We start from the raw sequence: 6,673 nt of genomic DNA, 5'->3' as shown, positions 1-6,673 counted from the left end.
TATTGATGACATTATTTCAGGAATAATTGTGAAATAAAATGAATAATAATAGCCAGAAGAGAAATGGATAAATAATAACATTTGCTAATTTGAGGCTTATCTATATATTATTAAATCCAAAGGTAACAGCTATAATTGCATAGAACTTACACTAATACAAGTTTTTTGAGGAAACGCATTTTATCTCTGACATGTTTGAAGACTGTTCATCGTGTGGTGATAATAAAAAGTAACCATCTCTTAATTGGCTTTATTATCGTTTTCAAATTCTCCACAGAAAATGTACACCTACTCCCCCCCACTACACACACAGGCATGGGTGCGCACACACACACACATACACACCAGATATACAGAAACATCATTGCTAGAACCTAAACTGGTGGATTAAAACTTCATATTTGGAAATTTCAAGTTAAAAATACAGCAAAGTGGTATCCACATTGCTTTCTGGAATTCATTTTTCCTTTATGTTTTAATAAATAAATGTCTCCTCACATAACAGCTAACCATCTTCAAGTGTCACTTTTTCAACCCTTCGGTATGCTTATACACTTAGATTGACTTTGTGGAGTGTCAGAAATGTTCTAATGTTACAGTTCAGCTCTAGACTTGGATGCTTGATCCTTGTTCAGGTAAGATGGCTTTCTGAATTCAGAAGAACAATGAGATATATAGATCAAAACAAATCGGCACTCAAAAACCACTCTTTAAATGAGTCATGGGAAATAAAGCTTGTTGACTAGAACTTGCTTTATTAAGACTGAAATTAAGACTTATATCCAGAAGTAGGTTTGATGAGAGCCACTAGAACTGGCATGCTTTGAGAATGACAGCAGAACAACCTTTGTGTTTATCTTGCAAAGCAACTGAACTTCAGTTAAATGGAAGCCAAAGAGGGATGCAGAATTTGTTCATCTGAATATCTGAGGTTCGGAAAAAATCTCCTTCCTGTTTGAACCATATCAGTTCATTTTCTAGCCCTGGTACATATAAAGGACCTATGCCACGATTAACATTCAAGAACTGCTTAGCCCTCCAGCATGTTCATGTCAACACCTGTAGAATACTGTAAATGAGGAGGGGGTGCAGATTCAATTCAAAGCAATTCAGTATGTTTCCCAAGGATCTGTTATGACTAGACTGAATGTGTTGATGTGACCTACTCTAGGACAGATTTTATTTATTGCTTACCTATTGGCTTTCGTTCCATTAAAAAAAAATCTAGATCATGGCTTCCCTGGTTGTCATTTGCTTCTTTCTTTCTCCTCTAGACAACAGTCCAGATAACTATGTGCTCAGGTAAGTTGGTTTCATTTAATTGCACCAGAAAGTGGAGGCAATTGTAGTCATTTTATATAACTTTTGCATCTAAAGAAGCCATTTAGAAATATTCGGGTACAAATCCTACAGGCCATCCCACTCTGCGCAAATTGAACCTTCGTGAGATTCTCATGCTCCCAAGCTTTAATGGATACAGTTGAGGATCACATGCTCTCAGTAGGCCCAGAAGGATCATTGAAATTGGGCTGTAGTAAACACCTCTTGTTAGTGTTAGAGGTACCCTCATCCTGACCCAGTGAGCCTTCCCCACTGGCCTCTCTTCTCCAGCAGATAACAAGATGTGGCATGCACAATGGAAGCTTCCTTTTCTCTTGGCAGATCCTGAATGGAGCCAAGGGGAACAGTTGCAAAACAGAAAATTGACTATGATGGAAGACTCTTTGGTGCTACATCTGATATGATTAACAATTTATTTTGGCAACACCCGGGATGGGTTTCATATGGTTTTCCTGAATTCAACAGGACTCCTGCCAGCAGAATCAGGAACACTAAGAAATAATCCAGGCTGAGGGAGAAAAAAAAACAACATGCCATCTTGCAAAGTGTTTCATAGCGTTGACTCTGTGATCTGGAAAACAGCCATTGCTCTCAATCCCTCTGTTTCCAACTGCTCATCAACTATTGTCTTCCCAGTCTTGGGTTGATAGATGGGCTTATAATTAGCAGGGTAGATGGCCTGGAGGAGAAACCACTGTAAGAAGGGAGATGAAAGATGTGGCAGCCAAATATTTTTCAATACACAACTATTCTTAAAATATGGGTGTTCTATCCAAGTTATCATCTTTAAGAAACACAATTGCTACATATTGTGGACTTTCAGAGTTAACTGCTCTTACAGGAATCTACTTTTAGGCTGAAAGAAAGACTATTCTGCTATACAGAAATGCTTCTCTCCCAGAATTGAAGCTTCCATCTCTGCAGAAGGACTTCTACTAACATAATAGTCTTGGGTTTTCTCTGCTTTCCATCCTTTATTCTTCCTCAGGGTGGGTTTGATGCAGGACCTGGGCATGCATTCCTGAGCTTCTTCCTCTTCTATTTCTCCTGGGAGTGAGCCCACCTGCAGAGAAAATAAGTCTCCATGGGAGAAACCTTCAGGGGAGACCTGGCCATGACTAGATGTGTGTCTACAGTAGGAAGCCCACCTGCTTGTACCTATAAGGCACGTTCTAAAATATTAGCATTAGGAAGCCACTTATTTGTACCTATTAGCCATGTTCATAATATTAACATAATCAATAATAAGAGTGATGTTTGGGTTCTATTTATTTCTCAATTGGTTCAAAATATAGGCAAGGGCTAGGCACAGTGGCCCACGCCTGTAATCCCAGCACTTTGGGAGGCCAAGGTAGGTGGATCACCTGAGGTCAGGAGTTTGAGACCAGCCTGGCCAACATGGTGAAATTCTGCCTCCGCTAAAAATACAAAAATTAGCCAGGCATGGTGGTGTGTGCCTGTAGTCCCAGCTATTTGGGAGGCTGAGGCATGAGAATCGCTTGAACCCAGGAGGCAGAGGTTGCAGTGAGCCGAGATTGTGCCGTTGCACTCCAGCCTGGGTGACAGAGACAGACTCTGTCTCTAAAAACAAAACAAAACAAAAACATAGGCAAGGAAGAGAGGTGTTAATTAGTGGTTCCTGCTCTGATTAGAATATTTGTCTCCTCCAAAACTCACGTTGAATTTCAATCCCCAGTGTGGCAGTGTTGAGAAATGTGGCCTTTAAGAGGTGATCGAATCATAAGGGCTCTGTCCTTGTGAATGAATTAATTCATTGATAGATTGGACTAATGGGTTAATGGACTCATGGGTTAACATGGGAGGGGAACTGGTGACTTTATAGGAAGAAGAGAGGCCTGAGTGAGGATGTTAGCACGCCCAGCCCCCTTGCCACGTGATGCCCTGAGCCACGTCAGGACTCTTCAGAGATCTTCCCCCAGCAAGAGGGTGCTCACTAGATATGACCCCTCAACCTCAGACGTCTCAACCTCCATAACAGTAAGAAACAAATTTGTTTTCCTTATAAATTACTCGGCTTCAAATATTCTGTTGTAAGCAACAGAAAACAGACTAATATAGGCCCCCCACAAGCCTCAACAGATGCTCAGCCAGTAGCGGGTTTCATCTGATAGGAAATATGTTTTCACATTGTTTTCTACTTTACCTTTCACGTTAGCATTTCCTTCACCTTGCACTGGATTAAAAGAAACATCTTGGTATTCAGCTTTGGACTTATGTAAACAAATAGGCTGCAGAATCATATGACTGTGACATGGGACATCATTTGGCCTTGACATTTTGCCTTAGGCCTTGCACACTCCTCTTCATTCACTCAGAGGTCCAAGACTGTCCACGTTTCCTTTTGTTCTTCCTGTGGTGTACATTCTCAGGATTGTATTAGAGAATATTAAAGTGTCTAAGCCTGGAACAGTGGCAAACACCTGTAATCCCGGCTATTCCAGAGGCTGAGGTGGGAGGATCACTTGAGCTGAGGAGTTGGAGGCTGCAGTGTGCTGTGATTGAGCCTGTGAATAGCCACCGTACTCCAGTAGGGCAACAGAGTGAGACCCCACCTCTAAAAAAAGGGGGAAAAAAATAAATAAAAGCTTCTTTATCTGGATAGCAGTTAGATGGACTTGAAATTGGCAATGAGACTCTGCTTTGATCTTTAATTGCGAGGTCAGTCAAGAAGGGCATGGCCGCGATTAAATTGAATATTAAAACTAGAGAGGAGAGAGACGCCAAGAAAGGAAAGTCACCTTCTAACCCCCTTGATCTGCAGCTAAGAAGTTTGTAAATCAGTATTTGCGGAAGAATATAGTTGAGAGTTTACAGTATCAATGAGATACCAATAAATTAGGACATGTGTCCATGACCATAACACACAATCGATAAAGTAAGGCCCTAACTTTAACTGTTCCCAAACTTTTTCATCCACATTATCAGATTTGATCCTTGCTCTGTGAGGTAGATAATATCATCCCCATTTTAAGAGTTTGGCAAACTGAGGCCCAGTGGGATAGAGTAATTTGCTCAAATTTCTCCAGCGTGTTAAAATCAGATTCAAACTGAAGGAGGTCAGGAAACGCCACCACAAAATACATTTTGGTATGCCGATTACTTTGAACTGGAGGGCACTTGGAGAACAGTGGTGCAGGCAGAGGTCTTCTCTGAGCTCCCCTTATCTGCCTAAAGACAGATCCTCCAAAAGGAACGCAACCGTTACTTCCTCTCTCTGGGAATCTTATCAACCAGGTAAGATTAATTTCAATCACAAGAAAAGAGACTACAGATTAACTCCATGCCCTGACGATAGACTGTTCTTCTGAGGGGTGCAGAGGCTTGTAATCTGCATGACAAGACAAGCTTTATTCACCTTGTATTTCCTGCCCTCACCTTCCCATTCCTTGTGTCTCCACCACCCAGTAGAAGCCCCAAGCCTCTATTCCTTTCTGTAGCTCTGGATACTATATAAGTTTCAATCATCTGATCCTTCTTTGAAACTCATATTTTGTAGAACTCCCATGTGTATGTATGTAATTAACTGTGGTTTTCCTTCTGTCAATCTGTCACATGTCAATTTAGTTTGTAGCCCAGCCAAGGAACCTCATTCCTTGTGTCTCCACTACCCCCTAGAAGCCCCAAGCCTCTATTCTTTTCTGTAGTTCTGGATGCTATATAAGCATCAATCATCTGACCCTTCTTCGAGACATATTTTGTAGATCTCCCATGGGTATGCACATAATTAAATATGGTTTTCCTTCTGTTAATCTGTCATATGTCCATTTAATTTGTAGCCCAGCCAAGGAAACCAAAAGAGAGAAATTTTTCACTCCCCTACAAAACCTGTGTTTTCTGACTCGAAGTACGGTGGTCTTTTTACTCTGTTACTACTGCCTCTCAGCCTATATACTTGAGAATAAACTGAAACATTAATATATTTTAAAAGAAGTAGATAAAACAGCTGGGCTTGACATAATTGAATTTTCTTATTGAATGTATGGTGGACAACATAATGGATTTCATGACATGATTTGAAAGGTAACTAACACTCCTTTGGTTCTGTGATGCACAATGATAAAAAAAGTAATGCAGGCCAGGTGTGGTGGCTCATGCCTGTAATCCCAACACCTTGGGAGGCTGAGGCAGGCAGATGACCTGAGGCCAGGAGTTCGAGACCAGCCTGGCCAACATGCTGAAACCCCATCTCTACTAAAAATACAAAAAATTAGCCAGGAGTGGTGATGGGCACCTGTAGTCTCAGCTACTTGGCATACTGAGGCAGGAGAATAGCTTGAACCCGGGAGGCAGAGGTGCAGTAAGTCAAGATTGCGCCACTACACTCCAGCCTGGCTGACAGAGCGAGACCCTGTCTCAAAAAAAAAAAAAAAAAAAAGGAAAAGAAAATAATGGTGATGTAGTATCATTTGAAAGACATTAGGGCTTACTTCATAAATCTTTGTCATTCACATTTGCAAATTATACTGTTGAGGATATGTCTGTGTTGTGCATGGGTAGCTGAAACCTGATATTGGCCACGTTCCATTTCATCTACATGTAAGTGGGGATTAGGACATTTGACCCCAATAAATGGAATCTTAGTACTCTAGGGTACACAGAGGATATTCCAGAACCTTCGGTATCTTAAGTGAAGAATTGTTTGTCTGAACTCTAATGAAAGAGAGAATGAGGTTTTGAGTGATACTGACTAGGTGGAGGCCTGGAAAATAACTTGGTGGTTGTTGGTAATGAAGAGGAGGCCCAGCCTTAGGTACCAGAATGTCAGCAGGTACCCATAGCTAACACCTAATTAACTCCACATCTGTCCTCTGTTGTTCCTGGCCCTCTGCCCTTAATCCCACAATGCCTGAGGCTCTCCTTTCTGCATACCCCCAGCATCTTAAACAACCCAGGCTCTCTCTGCTCTCCCCTGTTCGTGCATCCTGAAAGTCCAAGTCTACCCTAAAACCCATGCACCAGCACCATCTCCTCATGGGACTGAGGACAGGACCTTCCAAGGGGGTAGTAATAGCCCCTGAAATGTACGTAACTCTCGATGCCTTGTAAAGCCCTTTCATATATAATAGCTTATTTAATATTCACAATTTATCCATGAAGCGGGCCAGGAATATTCTGATTCTGTTTTACGGACGTGAAAGTTGAGGTTCTCAGAAGTAAGGTAAGTGGCAGAACCACCACCATCTACCACATCTTTAGGATCCTTTCTCCTCTACAGTGATTCATAAACCTCTGTACCAAAGGCTCTTAAATGTCCATGGGAATAACTCCACACTGATGATAAAATAAATTCCCCTCATTGTAAAGCAATTTT

This window comes from Hylobates moloch, unplaced genomic scaffold (genome assembly GCF_009828535.3).
Source record: "Hylobates moloch isolate HMO894 unplaced genomic scaffold, HMol_V3 SCAFFOLD_17, whole genome shotgun sequence".
NCBI classification, from domain to species: Eukaryota; Metazoa; Chordata; class Mammalia; order Primates; family Hylobatidae; genus Hylobates; species Hylobates moloch.
This window is presented reverse-complemented; position numbering follows the sequence as displayed.